The 22,793-nt window shown below is 35.5% G+C and overlaps 1 protein-coding gene and 1 long non-coding RNA gene across 3 annotated transcripts in view; one reads left to right on the forward strand and one right to left on the reverse strand.

Annotated features, from left to right (window-relative positions):
• The window catches only part of SNX24 (sorting nexin 24), a 95,611-nt gene that overhangs the window by 63,766 nt on the left and 9,052 nt on the right, over positions 1-22,793 (forward strand). The window lies entirely within an intron of this gene.
• On the reverse strand, positions 11,998-18,056 carry LOC137464525 (uncharacterized). Its single transcript, XR_010994271.1, has 3 exons — positions 17,739-18,056; positions 15,719-15,793; positions 11,998-13,455 (listed from the first exon to the last, which is right to left on the reverse strand). It is a non-coding gene; the product is annotated as an uncharacterized lncRNA (long non-coding RNA).

Genomic DNA, 22,793 nt, shown 5'->3' on the forward strand with positions numbered 1-22,793 from the left:
GGTTAAAATGCTCCTTGGCTGTAAGACGTGAAGACTTGATGAACTTCAACATTCCAGTAGTTTCAGGAATCCAAATCTTAAAAGTGAATTATAGCATTTATGAAACTGGACTAAAGATTTGTTTTCCATTTAAGGGAATAATCTGGAGATCTGAGAAGCACTTTGACCTATATTTCAGTATTCTTCAGAATGCAATTCTCTTTAAAAATATTTTAACTACCAATCCTTCCTGAAAACCATAAGTAAAACCATATCTGTTATGGTTTTTCTCTTAAGAAATTAAAATCCAATTCTATACTCCTTAGCTTAGTTTCCAGCAGGGTGGAGTTGGGAAAACAGTGAATGTAATAATGTAATGAATAATATGTAGTTGCTTTATGAGTAAGCTCATCAGAAATATAAAGAAGAAAAGCACACATTATTATATTGCTTTTTATAATTCTTTTTGGGGGAACAGTTCAATCACAACTTCAAAAAATGAAGACAAATGTGCTATTTCTCTAGTTAGTTAGACTGCAGAGGACAAACTGTCAATATAGAAAATTTGGCTCAAGGTGTCTTTTCTTCATAGGCCACTATGATTTTCTTTTAGTGCTTCAATAAGCATTCGTAGAAAATTCCTTGTGGTAAAGTTTAAATAAGTAAATAACCTTTCCTGACTGGACAGTGGGTATGAACAAAATTTTTGTACTATTTTCCTTTAAGTTGATCTAATTTTGTGATGTTACTTCATAAAAGTTTTAGATTAATTTAAAAAATACTGAAAGGTTCTTTTTGTTGATTTGAAAACTGTTGCAGAGCATTTCAAACCTAATATGGCATTTCATATTCAGCCGGGGATAAGAATTGCGCTTTCCTTGAGCTTCAGTCACTGTCCCTTTTCACTATCCTTCTGAGGGCTGTGTTAATGTGATTTCTCAGGGTTTTTTTATCAAATTGTTAAGAAAAAAGAGTTTTCCCTCACCTTGTGAGGGGTTTCATTAGTTCTTCACTGTTTAACTGATGCAATTTCTGTTGACCTCTTGCTATTCTAACAAGAAGGAATGTGAACTCAGCCATTTATAACCTTGTCCATTGTCAAGAAGACTGGAGAGATCTCTGCTCTAAAATGAGGAATTTAGTCTCCTGATGCTAGTGTGCAAGTACTCCACATAGTATGTTTGCTAGAGCTTTGCCTTTCAATAGCCAAATACATCTGTTCTGTAGCTACAGCTGAAATCCTGCTTCAGATCTCTGGAGCAGGAGTAGGATCAGAAAAGAAAAGAAATTTATTTGGGGAAAAGAAATGCTTGGTGATGTACATGGTTTTTCATTGTTTTCTCTTTGAAGTAGAGGTAAAAATGGTCCCATGGTAGTACATAAAAGTTATCTGAGCTCTCTTAAGCAGAACAAAAACTAGGACTTCATATAAAGACAGCAAGATCTTGACTGTGGCTTAAGCTGATATGGACCTCTAGGATCAGATATAATCTGTAAGTGCTGTTGAGATGTAAGTGCTGTAAGAGATGTTTAGAATTATTGAGATCTCTGTATATGATTCATGCACTTGTATGGGACATTTTATTTTCTTTGCTCAATAAAAATGAATCAAGTTGCTTACTATTTAATTATGGAAATGCAGGGGCAAAATTATCTTAGAAATATTCAATGATCATTCAACTATTTAAGTTTTATTTCTGTGCAATTCACATTCATCACATTTATCCATTCATTACAATGTTTCTTCCTTTATATTTTCAAAAATCCATTCTGTATCAAGCATTTAATTGTTCCCACATGCCTTTGTACCTTCACCAAAGGGTGTTGTGAACAAAAAAATTTTGAATGAGTTCAATTGGAAGGCTGGAAAGGTATATGAAAGGACAGCCTATATCAATCATAGAAGGTCCTCTAGTTGAAAATAACTTTTGAAGCTGATTTTGTTTTGAAAAAAAATGTCATATATGGTAGTCTTGCACATTTATACTCTTCCTTGGTATCCATTCATAGTCATTTTGGGATATAGGTTACAGTGCTAATTGGATCTTTGGTCTGAAGCAATGACCTTTCTTATATAATCCTTAAAGTAGTTAGAGACATACTTGTGTTTATATTGTTTTATACTTGTTATTATATTTGTTTAAGCATTATTGTGTTTTCAGGAACTGAGCCCTGTATATATCATGACCACTATCTAAAAAGAAAAAGGAGTTAATTATGTGGTTGAGAAGACATATTTGAAAAATTGAGATGTATCTATAGAGATAGATAGATACATACAAACATACATACATACATACATACATACCTACCTACCTACCTACCAACCTAAAGAAGAGGCATGCAGGTGATGTGACTGTGCAAAGCCACTTGTAAAGGCTTTTTCAGACCAAATGCTTTATATATGGGATATAATTGGTTATAAACTTAAAAGCTGAATTCAGAGGTTGAAATTTTAAGCTATGAAAGTTTTGTGCAAAATGTGGGCTTATTTTTTTTAATTCTTCACCTTATTTTGTGTGTGCCTAATCTGTGGGTTTTTTCCCACTAGGCTTCTGCTTAACCATTCCCCATGTCTGAGAGGAGGAGTGGATAGAAATGACTTTGACTTCCTTGTATCATTCATTAGGCACCACAAAGGTTTCTGCAGAGACAGTCCTTCCCTTTGTCCTATGTACACATTCACTATTAGGATCTATTTCTAACTAATTTAAGATCAAATTGGCTTATTTGCAGAAAAAAAAAATTCCCATCAAGTCCAGAACAGATGCTTATCTTCCTGATTGCTGTTTCTGGAAACCAGTTTTATTTTAAATGCAGGAGAATATGCTGAGAAGAAAGGGTCTAGCCTTACAAAGTTGAAAAAAAAACTTGGATTCAGTGAAATAAGATTTAACTGATGTTTTGCTAGAAAGTCTGTTGAATCACCCACATCTATTAATCACATTGAAAATTCTCTCTAGTATCCAAAATTATTCAGTGTCTTCCGTCTCTAACTCCATTTAGTGTGCAGTAATCAAGGCTGAACAGCTCCTGTAAGGAGTTCGAAAAGCAATGGTATGATAAGTATAAAAAGACAAAATGTTCTTTGTCCTCATTAAAGATTGTGAGCAGAGTGTTAAATAATATTAATGACTGGGATTGTCAGTACTTAACAGTACTTTCCTAGTACAAGTGATTTTATTGATCGATACAGTCTCAATGTAACAGGGCAGATTATTCTACTGATTTTATCGAAACCTTAACTAAGTTTGTTAGTGTACCACATATCCTTAAATAGATCTAGATGATGATGTAGATTAAGAAAAGCAGACCACCATCCATCTTTTTTTGATTGGTTAATAACTTAAATCCATCATTGCTGTGACCAGCTTTTTTAAGATTCTGTTGTGCATACGTGTTTCTTTGGAGGTAAAGATACATAGCTGGGTTTAGATGGCTGTGGATTTTAAAGGAGTGTGCCTGACACATGCAGGATTGCATATTTGTTAAGAGGAAGCAGAAAGCCAAAGAAAACAGGGAAGTAAAATAATTCATAAATAAGATAATTCATAAATAAGATCATTTAAAAGAGACCCTTTTTTTTAAAAAGTGTCTGCAGAGATTTATGAAGAATTATTTAAGCATTTTTCAAGCATGCTGAGAAAATTAGCTGGTTTGTGTTTTAGGAGTTAAATTTTTGCTTTTCTACTTGTGCTGTGTTGTAATTTATGATTAATATTTTTTTCCTTCACCTTCAATAATCTGTTTGGTTTTGCTGTATAGAATTGTGCTGCATGAACTCTCTCACATCTCTTTTATGTTAGAGGTGATCAAAATAAATTTTACTTAGTTAAACACAGAATTTACATTAGTTGTTGTGACAGGTTTAGAAACCATGTCTAAATTCTTGTTCTCTTTTCATTATACTGTGTATCATAATGATATTGTATTACATTCTTTTGCCCAAGTTAAGATGAACATCAAAGTGTACTAATCATGCATTTCCATACAGTGAGAAATGGTCTCTGTCATGACCATACATGCTCAGAATAAGTGGAAAATATTTAAGAGGAGAGAAAAAGAAATTAAGTTCTCTGTCTAAGTCACAGTCTATGAAAGCAGAGCTAGGGCTATTAAAAGCACACTCCTGTAGTCTGCTGATGACTGTTCTAACAGCCCTGATTCCTTCTAAATCCATACAAAGTATAAGATACTTAATTCATTTAGCTGTGGTGAAAGAAAATGTGGTCACCTTCCTTATGGTGAATGCAGCTCCACATTTGATGTATAGGCAGTAAATTTTCTTTTTCCTTAATATGTATTTAATAGATTTGCTTGACGTCGTTGGCAAAGGTGGAGGGAAGTCAAAAAATGTTTGTCCATTATAATAAAGAAGGAAGGAGGGGACAGTAATTCCTGCAGTCTTTTTATCACAACCTGAAGTTTGGTAGACAGACTCAGGTTTCCCCCATCTTTTTAATCAATCCATAGCATTTTAAAAACATTTTAAGTTCCTTTTCTGTGCTGTTTTACATAAGGTAACTCTTATATTTAGGTATACAAATTCTTATATTTAGGTATACAAATTGGACTTTCAAAGCAAGTTAAATCTTAAGGGCTTTTTCATCAAAATTAGTCCATAAAGTTAAAGAATTGTTAATAAAGGGATAAACTTACTTTCTACTGAAGGAGTATTTTATTATTGCATGTGTAGTGTAATACACTATGTTTTGTTAAGGTTGTTCAGTAGTTGTTGTCAGTAGTATACAGCACTAAATTAGAATGTAGTTTAGACCTAGATTGCATTTACCTTATACAATCTAGTAGCATTCTTCTGCATACACTGTTTGTGTGAATGAAGATCCACCACTAATATTCTTTACACATTTATAAATTGCACATGAGGGCAGGGGAGAAATGTTTATGAAGAAGCGAATAATTCTTTTTTTACATCAGGATTTGAATCTACACATAAGGCACAGACTGTGTTTGGAAGCCAGAGGAAAAAAACAAAATATGAAATAACTGAACCATTTATTATGTGCTTTGGATAAAGAACTCTATCTAGGGGAAAAAGTAGTGTAGGCTCATGCTACATGTGTAAGCAATGTTAAATAAATCCTTATACATAAGGAAGCTGAATTACAGCTTGATTCTAGTGTGCCATAATAACTTTATTGTCCAGTATTGTTTGTACCATTTAACACAGACCATTCTGAAGAAAAAAACAAAAAAAACAAGCAAACAAAACCCAACAAGCTGTGGAACTAATCACAGGGGGTTACCAGAAAGATACTGAAATAAATAAGCAGTAATTCTTTAACTTCTGGTTTAGATGTTGAAAGGAAGGATCATAGGAACAGAAGAATTCTTTGCTAGGACTGTTAAGCAAAACATGAGAGCTAGTCTATCGGTAGCTAAGAGAGGTGAGTAGAGGAAGAGGCAAATAGTCTTCCTCAGACAGGTTGTGTCAGGGTGGTCAGTGAGCCTTCTCCTTTGGTTCTGTAGTAAATTGAATGCTCCTGCATTAGGTACAATACCCAAGTGTCTATGTGTGCTGCCTTTTCTTGGCTTTTATGCAGTCTTAGATGACTCCTTTCTGAAAGATGTTGAAGGATTTCAGGGTGAAGTAAGGGGGGAAGGTCCTGTGGTCATGGGTAGCTTAGAAAAATAACAAATGCTTATAATCTTCTCTAATATTGTCTATGTCTACCCACATCACTATTGATTGTCCTTTTTTTGCCTCCTGTTTATTGTCTCTGTTGTCCAAATATAATATAGATTTAGTTACATGTAAAAAAGCTAATTTTACTAAACCCATTCATTACACAATTTCTTGACTGAGATAGGCTTGGATTTCTGTGAAGGTACATTTGCAAACAAATACACATTATTGAATGATGCCTAAATTTATAACTCTGATATGCATTTTTCCTCTAGACTTTGAAAATAGGGACATTAAATTAAGAAACTTTCAGGGTTACTTACGATAAATACTGTGAGTTATATGTAAGAAAACTTTCAAGTATTGATGTAAAAATTGAGGCTTGTGGTGCAGTTTCTTCTTTTTAATTTCTTATAATTATAATTGTCTTTATCTAATATACTTTTTCTTCTGCAGATGAAAAAAGTTTGCAGAAACAAAGCATGAAGCAGAAGTAGAACCTTTAATTTCATTAGGCCTGTTGTAACTGGCGAAGATTAATGTATATATCTCTTGCTAATTCTTTTCAATTACTCAGTTCATATAAATTCCCAAACCTTGTTAATTATGCTGAAGTCAGGTGGTAATTTTTAACAGTGTTTCCACAGCAAGGGAATTTTCCTGGTCTAACCTTGCCCTCCTGTAGAAACTCTCAGCAGATTAGGCATTCTGACTCTAGTCCATTCGTTTTCAGCACAAGCCTAATTGCTGCCGACTGCCTGCCACAGGTACCCTGGTTATTGTACATTTAAGGGATGCAGGTTCTTCTGAGAACAAATAAGGAAAGATTAATTGTTTGTTTTGTTTTGTCCCAAGAGAAATGTGGGAGCTTAATCAAGAAAAATAATTTCTTCTGTTGATTTGGCTTATTTGTGGAGAGGGATAATTGTAGAGAGGCAGGCATAGAACTATGCATTTTGAAAGAAATTTTGCCATTTACCTACTTGGGAGGCAAAGATACAGCAAAATGAATGTAACACAGCATTGGAATTGATGAGGATGGTTCACATTTCTCATAGTAAGTAATTTGGCTGCTGGGCTTTTATTTTAACCAATATTGCTAGGTGGTGTTGTCATTTGTTTTGTCTACTTCTTTGGATATCTAATCAAGTAGGGGGAAAAACGCTCTTCCAAATTGTCCTTAATTGCCAGAGCACGAAGTGAGCTAAGCACTCAGGTATTTCCAATTAAAGAACTTGTTTCCAGCAAGCACCATTAAATCTATCTTTCCCAATCTGATAAATAAGCTATCAAAGAATGGAACAGATTAATTGAGAGCAATTAGTTCAAAGCTCTGTATAACAGTTAGACTGAACAAACATTATCAATGAATGCAAATTTTACATAAAGCAGTGATGCAACAAAACAGAGTTGAGAGTAGCCGCTAAGCACAAAGGAAAATTTTATATGTGATATAGAAATAAAAGACATGGGAGAATCACAGGTCATACAATTCAGAACCATCACAAGATTTATTCCAATTGCATCAAAAGCATAAGAAAGCCCTGCATATACTTCAACACTTGTGTTTGTGGACATAGTAATCTCCAAGTGTGCTTTGCTTATATTAATAATCAATAACCCCTGTGTTTGGTAGAGACTTAGCCAACACACTGTATTTTGATCCTCTTTTAGTAGAGGTTTGTGTTCCTATATATCTAGACCTTTTGGATGGGTGTTCCTTTCTTCCAGCTGCCTGTGCATGCCAAATTGCATGGGTCCACATGGTGTAAACATCATTCTGCATGTGAGTCCTCTGGATAGTTCTCCTAATGGTAAAACAGAAGAAGCACCTGGATGCTGTCCCTACGTTTCAGCATTTTGACAGTGCACACATCATCATGAGGAAAATGCCTCTCTCACCTTAGATATTGAAATAAACTTATAGGCTCTGAGTATAAATATGTTAAAAAAATTTTACAAGTTTGTTCACTTGTTGATAATTGTTTTGTACACTCTGCTTTGGAGTAATGTACTCCATCAAGAAGGTAGCACATGAAATAGACTAATTTCTTCAGTTTTTATAGCACTACCTTGGCTATATAAGTTGTAATGCTGTTCTGTGTCTTGGCATCATTCCTGTAAATTGACAGCACAAATATACCAGCTGCCACAACTTTTAAAACTGCTCTCTTAAAGCATCAGTTTGTGTGGTGCATTTCTGGCCTTTACCACAGCAACGTGGCTGGAGTCTACTTTTGCAGAATTACAGTTTTAAAGTGGTTGGATAAAAATCTTATTTCTTATGCTGTTGCAACCTACTGGGTACATCTATTCTAGGAAAATGAAAAGGTCAGTGATAACTTTCCCAATAAAACCTTCTGAGAAAATGTCATTCCAGTTATGTGTATCTGACTGGGAGAGTTCATCCTCCATTTTTTGAGCTTCATATTTTTTTTATTTCTGGAATATCATCATCATTGGAGGAATTCAGCATTCATAACCATGATAGTATGGTGTTATATCAACTCATGAACTGATGATAATAGACATGCTTTAACAGACATAGGACTTTGAATACAGGTAATTTACAGTATTTTTTTGTATCTTTGCTGACAAGTCACATCTGAATAATATCACAGTTGTATTCTGTGTAACCATTGTATTCTGAGCAGCTTCCCCTTAATGCTGGCTTCTGAAAAATACTCAGATTATCTCCCAAAAATCGTGAGGAAATTGGACAGGTGAAACCTCTCTTAGTTTCTTCAGATGTTGAGGCATCCAGATCTTCAAGTGCATTTTCACTGTGGGATCCAGCTCTCACACATAGTTCAGTGGGAAGGGTTCCTGATGTAACACTCATTAAGGAAAGCACTCACAAAACCACAGGAGAGTATGGAGGAGCAAAGACCATGCACAGAATTCATAGTCTACAGTCTTACAACCAGCAGCATTTAAGCAGCCATCTCCGCATTATCCCATCAGATGTTTCTCTGTGTATTTGGACGCAGTCAAGGTCAAGCAGTGATATGTGCTAATAGTTTTGAACAGCAGCAGTTGTATAACTTCACAGTTAAGAAGCAATTTGTGTTTCTGTAATGATATTGTATTTAAATGCCATGCAATAGTGCTTACCTGCTTTACAGGGGGATTTTTTTATAATTAATCAAATTTAGGCAAGTTTAATTATGTGACCGGAATTAGTTAGCCAGCTTTAAGTGCTGGAATTACAAGAACAGGTACTGCAAGAATAACTTACCACAGAATATTTGGCTCTTTTTGTAGTACTGATAATAAAGTGTAGTGGGTTTTGTGATGAATTTGCCCTTTAATGTTGTATGAGGCTCTTGATAACTGGGTTCAATGCAGAAATTCAGGGACTGTATTATTAATGTAAAAGTACAGACAACATTTCAGTGAAGAGGTCCAGCAGCCAGGCTTGACATCTCAACCCAAATTTTAAGTGGCAAAACCTTCCCAAAATAATCAAAATGTCTCTAGTTTGTCAATTAAACAATTGCCCAATTTTACAAAGCATGATGTTCACCAAGGAAGTCAGAGAGAAGTCTATCATCAGGCAAGACTTATGGGTTTTTTACTGTGTGTATGGAGACATTATTTTCCCTGTAGCATATTTACCAGTTATAACCACCATATTATCTTTTTTTATATCTATAACAGGTTCTTTCAACTTCAGCTTTTTCAGCTCTCCATGCTACAACCTGTTATTGTTCTGGTTTTTTTCCCTGAAATTTAATTTTGTCCCTTTGACTGTATTCAATCTTATTCAATTCAATCTACATATCAGTTATATTATTGTCTTCTGATGATCATGTATTGAAGGTCATCTCTGTGGCCAGTCAACAGACAGTGATAGTTGTTTTGTGGATTTCAGTTCTACTATAAATCCTTTCTGAACTGTTACACTACATGCACATCTGGTGGCATACTCACTTTTATTTGCTCATCATGGAGTCTAGAGTCTGGTTAATCTCTCTGTACCGCTGTATATAGTACTGTGTTGCCTTTTCATTGAAGGACCAAGAAATGTGACTTAAATAACAGTTTTACCTAGCTTCAGATGCTAAAGCTTTGTTATAAAGTAAACCAGAGCCTTCAGAGAAAGAGTAACCACTGGGAAGAAGAGATGCAACACAGCAGTAAGAATTCTCTTGTGTGGGAAACATGGAGACCAAATATTTGTGCCAAAGTGAGTAATAGAAATAAGGAAGATTGCTGTCGAAAATGCCAGAATATATGATTCATAAATCTGTGATACTCAGTTTCAACCTAATCTGTGGAGTTTACTGACCATAATTAAGTAGTTGCCTTGTTGCTGAGTAAGGAACATCAAGTAATTGCTAAGTGAGAATATAACATCAAAAGTACAGGATTTATAGAAAACATCTTGGCATTCTTGCGGCATTCTAATGTTATGATATTCTTTAACAAAAATACAGATAACTTTTCTGCTTCTGTTAGCAGGCTAAATTGCAATATTTTTTCTCTCTTTTGGAGAAGTCATCCCTCTTTGACTAACAAGAACATGGAGAGTTTTTAGCCAAATCAGAACATTGTCCACAGAATTGCTATGGTGTGACAAGTGCAGCCTTCCAGCTGATGCTTCTTGTGTGCCATCAGCACAGAAAAGGTAAATAAGCATTCACTGACCAAGTTAGGATGGTCTCTTTTCACAAGTAATTGCATCATTCCTCACTTTTATGAAGGACTCCCTTGCTGGTGAGTTTTGGGAGGGACAAGTGTCAAGAAATAGAACCATAATGAAGTACCTGTGATTGAGCAAGGATTACATTGCTCTGTTAATTTTGTAAAAACTTGTCAGTTTGCCACCCAAATAAATGCCTAGACTGTGTAAAACATGGAGCAGAGTGACCTCTAGAAGAAAAATCAATGGCAATTCATATTTCATATGTCTATAATTGCTTGTGAGAGCATGGCAGGAGTTTGCTTATAGAGCAGCTTGTTCTACCAGGGATTGTTTCCTGACTTTTTCTTCTTTCTAGTGGTGATGCCTTGCATGGACTGTGAATTACAGCTAGACACAGCAATACACTAGTTTTATTGGTGGTGATTTTTTATTATTGTTTTCACATTACTGTCTTCAGAATTGCTGCAATGTGTTCTGTTCCAACCAGTGCACTAATCTATAGTTACATGTAAATCGTGTTCACAACTGTTTCCTTGAAAGACTCATGAAGCTTTTATTTACCTTCTCTTTAGTAGGCAAGGCTCTGTCCTCCATGAAGTCATCCATTTGCTAGTATTTTAGCCATCAAACTGATTCCATTGTATGGCCATCATTTTTTAGCAATTTGTCAGAGAAGCAAGGCATTCTTACAGTCTGCTAATTTAAAGACAGAATTTTGAAAATATCTTTTTTCCCCCTGCTTTGCTTTGTTTTTGGGTTTTTTTTTTTCTTTTTGAGAAGCTGTTGTAAGATTTGTATCCCCACTGAGGGCCGAGATGTCATAGGGGTAGAGAAAATGCCGCTCACTTTATGGATTACTGTTAGGTCAACAAAACTTTGGCAGCATTGATTAACTTGACAGTGAGTACAGCAGTACATTTATCACTTATGGCTGTGCTGTAGAAAATCTAATAAGAGGCAAACAATTCCCTTTAGAGCAGTAACAGGTTCACTGTGGCTAACGGTGCATGCACTGGAAATTTCTGACTTTAAATTATACCCTTGCTGCTAGTTGGGTCATTGACTCCAAGCTACTGCACTTTCACTACTATGTTCTGTATTATTAATTTGATCAAAGTTGTTTTGGCTTCTATAAATGTGTGCAAACCATATATTGAAGTTCATGTAAACTCATAAGCATTTTTGAAGAAAGGATGCCGGAGGAACATGATCCAGGCTACATTATACAGAAGGGGCAATTGCTTGTTGCCACTACAAATGTTTGGGGTCTTAAAAGATAATAAAAGAAAAATTTTGAACTGTCGCTTACAAACCTGCCTCTAATTCACAGATTTAAATAAATCCTAAACCCAAATCTATCTTACATTTAGTAAGTTTCATTGATTGTTCAGAAGGACTTTTTCAACATGTGCAAATATTTCCTTTAAAATTCTATACATGCTGATTTACAGACATGTTCTTCCAGTTGCCTTCTTTTTTGAGATAATAATGAGAACTGAACTGCTAAGAAGAGATTTTTTTTGCCTTTCCTGTGTAGAAGCATTGCTGCTTGACTACAAGTTACTGTTTGGTTATAATCTTATGGTGAAATTGGTTTTATTCAGTATTTTTTGGTTTTACTTTAAAAGAACTTTTCTCAAAGCCTATGCATTGGAAAATGTCTTTGCATTGCAAATATTTTAAAAATCAAAATTTTTGGTTTTGCTTTTTTTTTTTTTTAAATTTGTACTGATTAGTTCTCTTAAATGGAAGTCCTGCATAAGATACTCTTCTACAGAAGAATATCAAGGTTTTTTTTGCAGTTCAAATAACCAAATGTATGTAAAGGTCACAAAGCCAAATAATTGTGTTTCTAGAAACATGCGGGAAAGAAGATTGAAGAGAATTTGGTGTGAAGTGCAGATCAGAATATAGAGTGTGCAGCTTAACTTGTGGCTTTGTGATACAATCTGAAAAATTGCTGTTCAAATGAGAGAGTAATAATTTTAATTTTTTTTTTAATTTTAGAATATCTGGTACACTAGACAAGAGACCATTTGTGGGTAGCAGCTGTTATTTCAAGTATTTTATGTTATTTTAGGAAACTGCTTAAATTGGAGGTTTTGTTCTGCAGTATCTGTAAAAATGATGTTGTTTTCTTTGTTGGGAGAGAGGTATTCTACTTGAATCAATTGTCAAGAGGCTTAATGTAATAAGGCAGTTTGTGGTCTGACTAAAAGAAACACTGTGCAGAAGAAATTCCCATAGCAGTTTGTTTTTAACAGAAAAACTGAGTTCACCTGAACCATAAATACATTGAAAACTGAGGCTTAATAAGGTAGAGCAGCTTCAGAAGGTAGAAGGATTGTTATCCAGTTGTAATGACTACAATTTAACCAAATATCTGTGCTAATGATAGTGGAGCTCTATCAGCACCATAACATCAGATGCTTTGCAAGAAATGATGAAGCAAGTTGACATTAGTAACCTTTGCATAGTTAGGGGGTAAACACAATTAAAATAGTGGCTCCCCTTTCCTCTATATTTTTTTTTTTTTTACTTTCCAGGATAGAAGTTGTGTTTTTCACTCTCTTATTGCATTTTACAGGTAACAAGACACATTTCCACACTTTCTCCTGGTTCATACAATAAAGGAGTTACCCTACTAGCTGCCTTACTGAACAGAGACCTGGTATTGATTACCTATCACACTGGCATCAGAACTACTCTTAGGATTCAATTTTTTTGTTGTTTTGCATATTTTATTGATCAAAAGTGGTAAATGAGCATCAAGCGTGCAAGAAGACGATGAATTGTTTACTTGCATAAAATAACCTTTCAATAAGGGAAGATGCATTGCTCAGACTTTTGGTGCTGTTCTGCTGCCCGAAGCAGATGGCATTCAGCTGCTATTGATTTGCTCCTATAGTTACAGAGCAGCATGTAACAAGGCATGCTCATTTCTCTGAAAGAGAGGTGAGGTTTTTTTTTTGCCAGGGTGGCAGGAGTGAAAAAAGGAAGGATTGGGGGTTATGAGGGTTGTTTTGGGGTTGTGGGTTTTTTACAAGAAAAATGTTGAAGTCCTGTGCAAACAAAAAGCAGGTTTTCTGTGTTTGCAGAGGAAGGGAATTACTTTGTCCAGTTCTGGCACTTCTGATGACATTAATTCTTAATGCAGATTGAATTAATGAGCAAGCAAATACTTAGGATTTAAAAATAGCCATAATTTAGCATCTCAGGCTCCACACAACGAGTCTTAACTGCTGTGGTTTTTTGATCTATATATGTTTGGTCCTACTTGTATAAAGACTGTTGATTCATTAGCAATACAAAATCATACTGCAATATGTTGGGCTTGATTATGCAAAGAGTTAATTTCACTGAAGAATACAGAATTTAATAATTTGATCTCTCCTGTGATGGAGGGCATGCAGATAAGACAAAGTCAGCTTTCTCTGCAAATGTATGTGGAAGGATATTTAATGCAGAATTTTGGCATGAACAAAATTGGCAGATTTTAAGAAAATGCAGATATGTGATACAAGAGGGTGTCAGCAAATATAGTATAGGCATGTTTGTTCTAAGACAAAACATTTTAATTAATTTATAGTCTTATTCCTGAAAGAGTAGTTTAGTGGGTGGTACTGAGGAGCAGGCTATAGTCCTTGATCAATCTATTTTCACATAGAAAGAACCCATCTGTCAAGATCCACAAGTGTTGTAGTATCATAGTTAAATTCAGACTCTTGGTGACAAAACTGGATGAGTTAAGTGTTACATATTAAAGCCTTTTTTGCTCACCTGACTGTTCTGCAGTGACTTACTGCAGGAAATGCTTACCCTTGCTTTTGGACAGTCTTGAGCATCTTCCTGTTCTTATGTTATTTAGGAAAATAAAATTAAATTATTTACTCCTTTATGACTGCTCTTCTGTCCTCTATTTCTTTTATATTGTGTTTCTTTTTAATGAAAATAATGACTGAGTTATGACCCCTGGCAAAACATTGTCACAGCATAGTTAGTACCTAATTATTTGTCAAGAATTTAATTTAAACATGCGTATCAGTATCTATTAAAAATATACTACTTCATCTATTCAAATTTCTGTTCTCTCTCATATTGATTTCAGTTTGCTTGTGTAGTTTATGAAATGCTATCTTATGCTTTTTTAATATCCATATGGTTAAGTGTCACTACATCTTCACTATTTCTTAAGATGTTTCTATAGCATAATCAGTCAAGAAGACAGTCTGAATCTTTGACTTTAACCTGTTGGTTCCATTACATAGTAGACATTTCTTATAAGTGTTTTTCAAAGCAAATCTTTGTGATTTTTTCAGAAAACAGATGTTTTTTAATCAATTGCTTATGCTATCAGCTCAACACTTATTGCATTGTTCTGAGTTGATTTGGTCTTGCTCTCCTGTGGGGCTAAGGAAATGTTTGAAACATATGAATGTTTACAAACAGAAGTTAATATAAAGAACATGGATAAATGTGTGTTTTAAAACAGCGTTTTCTCTTGCTACAAGAAAGCCCTTTGCTTTCACAAATTTAAACAAATACATTCATATTCATGTTCTATACTTGTGATATCTATCTGTACTGTTAGGACTGACTCCAGTTTTCTTTGTTTTCTTCATTTCTAAGTTTGTCAGTGGTCAAAATATATTTTATGCTTCTTTGCCATTGTGCTAGCAACCACCCCTCAAGTACAGAATCAAGATATCAAAGAAAATTGTTAGTATATTAACTATTCAGGTGAAAAAAACCTCGACCAAAAAAACTCAGTCCTACACACATATTTTTTACCTTTCTTTTGCTGATTAAGGTAAGTAAATGTCTAGCACACAATATGTATTTTCTTGTTGACTAAAATTTAAGTAAGCTGCAGAATTTTTAAAATAAAGCTTGCCAATTTCATTGTAACTACACTTCCAACACTACAAAATAGTCTGGAGTATTTATTCAACATTGTATTTTGTGCTGAAAGGGCTACCAACACTCAAAACTAACAAACAAAACCCAAAAAACACCACTATATAAATCTAAATATATTTTGTCAGCTATGTTACCCCCGTTTTACCTCTACAAAAATGACACAATTGAGTTCATTAACCCCAGGTGCAGTGAATTCCCTGGGCTTTCTACATTCTCTTATTTGGACTTTGGAGTGGGTACCTGCTGCTTAGTCTAATTAGTTTCAAAGGGAATGTAGAATCATTTCTCAAGAGTTTACCCTGACCCAAAACAAGAAAATGGCTCTGACAAGAAAATGTCAGAGATACAAAATAAGAAGTTATTGTAGTGTTGAATAGTATTTTTGTTACAGTATCTCGTAGAAATAATGCAGATGAGGAAATCATGCTCAGATGACTTTTAAATTTTGATACAAGATTTGCATGAAATTGTCATTCTTGTGGAAATCAAGACTTCTTTTCATAGATAAGTTCCTCAGACCTTACCAAACATCTGGCTCTTTCCTTGTTCTGAGCAAAGCCAGCAAAATGAGTTACAGCTCTGAGAGATTCCTCATGAAGCTAAAACGAAGTGAAAATGCTATTATAGCCATCAGCAACTCACTCCCCCAATCACTAATGGCCATTCTAAGGTCCATTCTTTGTGTTCTCCTAACTTATCTTATAATAACTTATATATCTTTGCAAGGATCTTGTAACAACTTACTTATCTTTGCTGAGTTTGCCTTAAGACTTCTGGAGAAGGGGGAGGTTTGTCAAAAGCTTTTTAGAAACGAAAGTAGGCTCTATCCTTTCAGGGGTTGCAGTAAGTATTGAAACAAAGTCTCTTTCCTTTGTTGTAATATATTGTCAGTAACCATCTATCCAAAGTCTCTCTGTTTCAATCACAGCAGTTCTGTGATATGTTTCCATTCAGATGTGTATATCTTTGTTGCCAATTATTCTACTTCTTAATGTAGTTAATAACTTCCTGGTACAGGCATATCACTTTAATACCCAGTTCTCTCTTGGTACTCTATTGCCATTATTATTATTATTATTATTATTATTATTATTATTGTTATTGTTATTGTTGTTACTATCATCATCATCATTACTGTATTTTTTTAGTTCTCTGGTTCTAAAGCAGCTATAAACAAGATGTTTTACGCCACTGTTAATCCAGAAAATGAATTAAGTTGAGTTATCTTTGAAAGAATACTGTGCTCCTGCTGATGTATTACTGTAACAAACAAATACCTTTCTGTATGTTTTATGATCTCAACTATGGAAATGCTTTGATGAGGATCCAAAAAAAAGGGAAAATGGAAATGTATGGTGGGTATACTGAGTTTAAAACTGACAGTGATAAATGCTGATAGCTTCATAATGGCCACTCATGTCTTAGGCGGATATACTCTGCTGGACGGCCAGACCCAGGGAGTGGAGGTGAATGGAGTTACATCCAGCTCGTGGCCAGTCACAAGTGCTGTTCCCCAGGGCTCAGTGTTGAGGACAGCCCTGTGTAAAGTCTTTATTCATGATCTGGATGTGGGGATCAAGTGCACCTTCTGTCAGTTTGCAGGTGACACTAAGTTGGGTAGCAGCGTTGATCTGCTGGAAGGTAGGAAGGCTCTGCAGAGGGATTTGGACATGCTGGATTGATGGGCTGAGGCCAACTGGATGAGGCTCAATAAGGCAAAGAGCTGTGTCCTGCCCTTGTGTTGTAACACCCCCCTGCAGTGCTACAGGCTGGGGGCAGAGGGGCTGGAAAACTACACAGCAGAAAAGGACCTGGGGGTGCTGGTTGACAGCAGCTGAACATGGCCAGCAGGGCCAGGGCAGGAATTGTCCCCCTGTACTGGTGAGGTCACACCTTGAGTCCTGGATTCAGATCTGGGTCCGTCAATTCAAGAAGGACATTGAGGCACTGGAGCATGTCCAGAGAAGGGCAATGGAGCTGGTGAAGGATCTGGAGCACAGGTCCTATGGGGAACAGCTGAGGGAGCTGGGGTGTTTAGACTGGAGAAAGCTTTTCTCATGGGGGACCTGATCACTATACAATTACATGAAAGAAGGTTGTGGCAGAATGGGGGTTGGTCTCAACTCTCAGATATGAAGTGACAGGATAAGAGGAAATGGCCTCTACTTGTGCATGGGAGGTTTAGATCTGATGTGAGAGAAAATTCCTTCAAGGAACATGTTATTAAGCATTGGAACAACCTGTCCAGGGAAGTAGTTGAGTCACCATCCCTGGAGGTATTTAAAAGACATATAGGCATGGCACTTATGGACTTGATTTAATGATGGATTCAGCAGTCGTGGGTTAAGGGTGGGTCTTAAAGACCTTTTCCCACCTAAATAATTTTACAATTCTAAGAAAGGGTTGTCACACACTAAGTAGACAGGAATGTAGACTTAAGCCTCATTTTTAGAGGAAGAAGATTAGGATTTGCAAATTTGGAAAATGTAGAACTGACATTTCCACTTTGAAGTAGATTATGTATTTATGATAGTATTTAATTACCTGGTCAGATCTGTTGCAGAGTTTTGCTTCTTTTTCCCATGCAACCTTCTGCCTGATGCACAAGGATCAGCATAGAAGGACGGCAGTACCTGACTGACAGAATACAAAAACCTATCAATTTTGAAATTTGCCAGGTGTTATTTGCAACTACATTTCTTACACTTTTTCTTCTCTTTATTTTTTTTCCATTTATCTTGGTGGTCTCTTTCCTTGATGTTTCTCCAAATGTAATTTATAGGTAACTTGTGTCTCATAAAGCTCTGGTAGTGGACAGCAGAAACTTCCTGAAGAGGGAAAATAAATGTGCTTCTGGAAATATGAATTGTCCTGTGTGCAGGCAGTTCATGTGGCTGGTTTGTACCTAGAGTGTTTTATGAGGAAATTCTGGCATTTACCAGTGACTCTGTTGGTCTAGGGGGTCGTGTAAGAGGACTCTGATGCTGCCTGTCTCAGGTGAGCATCCTGGTGCCCCATGGCTCTGCCAGTTGGAGCTTGCTCTGGGAGAGGGACTGGCAGAGGGCAGGGTAAATGAGGCACCTTGCTTCTCCTGAATGTTCAGTGTTTTTTTTTACTATAGCATATTTGTATTTAGTTCTTTTAAGCTTTTAGAAAACAGTACTGCAGTCTAGAGTGTATTGTAATTGTAAATATGGTTGCTTTTTTACAAGCCTTCTTCCCCTGTATTCTTGAGAAAACTTTTCCAAGCCTAACCACCTAATTACTGTATCTTCCTAGAATGTGTATTTTCTGGATCAACTGATATATATATATATAAAAAGAGAGAGGGAGTGTTATCTAAAGTATTACTGAACCTATTTGTTTTCACCACCACTATACACATCATCTTAGTTACTTGTTAATGTTCCGTGTTTCCAGTGGTCTGTTACTTCTAAAAAATATTTCAATTTACATATTTTGAAATCAGCATCTAATTTTGTGTCTGTCATTAGTGGATGTATTTATTCTTTGTATTACTTTTTCCTGTTACTTATTTTTAAAAGCCTTTCTTGTTCCTGCTAAGTTTTTATAATGTCATTAACTTGTCTTACCCTTTTTTTCTTTTCCTGTTTCTTTTCCTTTTGTTCTCTTGATTTCTTCATTTCTTATCCAGCTTTGTCTTAACCTCTAATCCTTTGAGCAGTGTCCCAGGAAATTGTATTGACTGCTTTCTTTCATTTGTATTTTTCAAAAGAACTGTTCTTGCACTTTGTTTCTAATCTTTCAAGGACTAGTCTCTTCTTCTACTGAAGAGAAGTTCACTGTTTGCTCCCACTAAATTATGTTCCAAATTTTCTAGAAAAAAAATTCAATATTTTATTTTTCACATGAAATGGGTTATATTGTAGACTTAGCCACAAGTCTACACTTAGTAGTTAAATATTAGTTGGAACTGTAACTGTGTTTTCAAGTAGCTAACTAAAGTATTCTCATCTTTAGACCTATGTGGTAGTATTTTTAATTAAAATCAGTAAAATGCCTTGCAGTGTAAGTTATAGACACTGTCATGAATTTCTGCATACACATTTTCCCTGATGATCCAGTAGGCTTTTAACCTATTGGGCTTCCCTTTCATTTAATTTATCCTTTGCATAGCTTGAGATTACTATGATAGATGGATTTGTCACTCATGAGATACCGGGGGAGTTTTAAGTTCACAGGAGGAAGTTTCCTCCTGTCTTGAGGTTCAGAGATGCAATTCCTCCCTGTCCTTATTTTTTTTTTAAACTCCTGTGACTTTACATTATCTTTCAGACAGTTCAGTTGGAACTTCTGGATCTTCGTTGGATGTATTTTGTCTTATAATACCTATAGGCAGTATTTGTTCCCTTTCAAGCTCCACTCCATGGATGTCACTCTTACTGTTGACTTCCCTTTGATACACAGTGCGGGAGTGTTAAGTAGCTGGTGCTTCATATGGAGCATCACCTCTGTATTGCTGTACATGTGTTTGCACGCTTCTTGCAACTTTATACAGGTTTTTAAGCACATTTGATACCCTTGTTCTATTCTTACATGTGTGAATATTTGAGGTAGTAATGAAAAGTGGAAATTCTTTTTAGAATTAATCCCAGTTAATAACCTCTAACAAGCCTCACTGAACAAGGGAGTGAGTTTCTTCATAGTTCTTCACAATGGATATTATAATACATGATTGTATCTGCTATTACTTTAAAAAAGAAAAGCTTAATCTTACAAGTCTGGTTCCTTTGTCTACTTGGTTTTTAGCTAATGTGTTCTTTTGATAACCTTTTTATCATTTCATGGGACTGTGTAAAGCAGTTCAGGAAAAGCAGGTTAATAGAAGAATATAGACTCTAAAATGTTCTAAAAGATGGGGATTTTGGTCCCAGTGGAGACTGACACTCTAGCCTACTTACTGTAGCTGGAATGTATTGATTTTCTTTTCCCCCATTTTAGCTGCACCACTGAATTAGGTATTGTGAAGCATCTTTCCCTGTGAAGAGAGGAAAAACTGTCATGAACTTTTTCACCCTAACAGTACAGCCTTTCAAACTAAACCCGATTGAATAGAAAAGTCTGCAAAAACCCTGTAACTTAGCTCCCACTCTCTTTTCTCCCTTTCCAACAATTCTTCCAGCAACCTCAAGAAAGTGTGATAGATGCCTGTAAGAAATTGATTTTTAAATCTTTCTTCATTAAAAACAGCAATAATAATAATAATAATAATAATAATAATAGTAATAGAAAATTATGCATTTCTGTGGCGTGATCTCTGAAGGTTAGTGAAGTGGTCTTGTTCAGGTTTTCAGCAAGATGTTCAGTTACTGTTATAATTGGCTGATGAGTAGGTTTGGGCCTAACTAGAATGCCAGTGTTCGATTTCACAGTGTCCTCTGTGAAGATATGTCACCATTTACCCTGGCTTTAGTGACAATTTTCTAAAAAGGAAACTCATGGGAAATCATTATGCTGTTTATATGTCTCCCTTGTTGGAGAGCATTATCCTGTGATATTTTAGCACTGTTTTCCACTGCATGATGGCATCTAGCTAAGGTTAAGGCAGAACAAGTCCCTTTGCAATTTTGTGACTATATTTTACTTACCAAAGGAGAAAAGATAACCAACAATTAAGTATTTCAGATGTCACTGAAAGAACATGTGCAACTAATCAATGACATCCTTAGGGAACATGATTTTATGAAACTGATAAGGTAGAAAAATCGGGGATTTTGTGATTTGTCTTACATAATAATAATTGCACCCTTCCAATAAAAAAGACATTTCTACTGATGTAAACATCAGACTTTCCCTTGTGTTGTGTTGTGGGTTTTTCTCCTGAAGCACAGAGTAGTTCATTAAAGTGTGACAGTAACAGATAAATACCCTTTACAATTTTCTAAGAAAATATGGCACTTTCAGTTCAGCTGAAATCAATGAGTTGAAAAATGTATTTCTGGAGTCACTTCCTAAATCACTTGCTAGAGGTTGTAGTAGCTGGTTTAATTTTGAGGGAAGAGGGAGTTTTATTTACTTTAGGAAGGAAATACACATCTTGGGGTTTTTTTTCTTAAATTAGCTTACTTAGCGCTCTGGGACCCATATTTGAAATTCATTGCTGTGATCTTGGTAGAATTTGGATGCAACAAAAATTCACATTACAAAGAACTAAACGTGAGTTTTTATTTCTTTGAAAATATTTATCTTTCAGTTTCTGACAGCAGAGCAAACAAGGTAGCTAGTCATGCTTACAAGCCAATGTCATATATTCACTTGAACAAATGCTGCAGTTGAGCATATTACATCACAAAGTATCGGTGGTGGTTGAGAAAACTTTACCTGCTGGTTCCTTTTCTGCACACCTATCAAGTAAAGATGGTCAGGTTTGCAAAATATGGATTTCTTACAAGTTTTCAGACAGAAGTAAAAAATCTGTTGTGCTATGGGTTGTTCCAGGTAAATTAAGCCAATTATAATAACATTTCTAATTTAAGAGTAATTTCTTTTAACTTAAATAGGAAGCTGAGAATGCTTAGATTTATTTTTTTCTACATCCACACACCTAATCCATTTTGACTGGTTGGTGCTTGTAGAGGTTTTGTTTTGGTATTGGTTGTTTGGTTGGTCTGGGGTTTGTGTGTTTTTTTGTTGGTTTTACTTTGTTTTGCTTTAGTTTTATTGTTGTTGTTATCAGGCTTTTTTTTTTTTCTTTCCTTTGGTTTCTACTGTGTATTTTAAATGGCAAGATTATGTCCTCACCCCTTGTTGAATCAAAGCCAATGAAGCCAAGCCAGGAGATAATTTGCTCCCTATTAGTATAATTAACTTGTAAACTTCATTCTTTTATTTTTAATGCTTAAAAATCCATGTCACATTACATTACATCAGTTGCAAAACACAATCATTCCTTCCTTCATCAAATTCTCAAAATTACAAAATTCCCAATCAGCAGAGGTAGTGTACAAATACTGTGCAGTGCAAAATTGCCTTTGCTTCTCTGCAAATTCTACATTTTCAAGTTTAGTGATCAGCAAAGCAGAGTTATTGACGGCTAACAAACTGTATGGCTTAAGATGCTAAAATGGTATTATTTGCTTACATCTTTTTGTGAAAGGTATTTGGTTAGGCCAGGGTTAGCAGGGCTTGGGTTGACTTGATACATGTTGGTGGGGGGGAAAAAACCCAAACAAAATAGAATGAGATATTAATCTCAAGTGAGTGGAAGTAGAAGCAAATAGGTTTGTAAGAGCTGTCAGTTGTTTTCCTTTTATAAAATGGTGTTTCCTTCTGTTCTTCCCTGCTCCATTCAGCAGCCTCAGCAGGCAGCTCAGCTTTTAGAAAAAGCTGTCAAGAGTTGTATGTGTGAAGTTGCACATAAGTACCGGATGCCCTTAAACATTTTTCTACAAATTTTTGCGGTTCCTCATTGCATATAATTAGCAAGATGGTTTTATTTGAGCCAGTCATACACATTCCTATGCAATTCACACACTCTCTGACTATGCATCCACCTACACACCTTCTTTTGTGCATAACCTGAATGCAGAACGGGATAAATTTTTCAGCAGCAGAGTGCTGATTTTGCAGAATGCAAAC

This window comes from Anomalospiza imberbis, chromosome Z (genome assembly GCF_031753505.1).
Source record: "Anomalospiza imberbis isolate Cuckoo-Finch-1a 21T00152 chromosome Z, ASM3175350v1, whole genome shotgun sequence".
NCBI classification, from domain to species: domain Eukaryota; kingdom Metazoa; phylum Chordata; class Aves; order Passeriformes; family Viduidae; genus Anomalospiza; species Anomalospiza imberbis.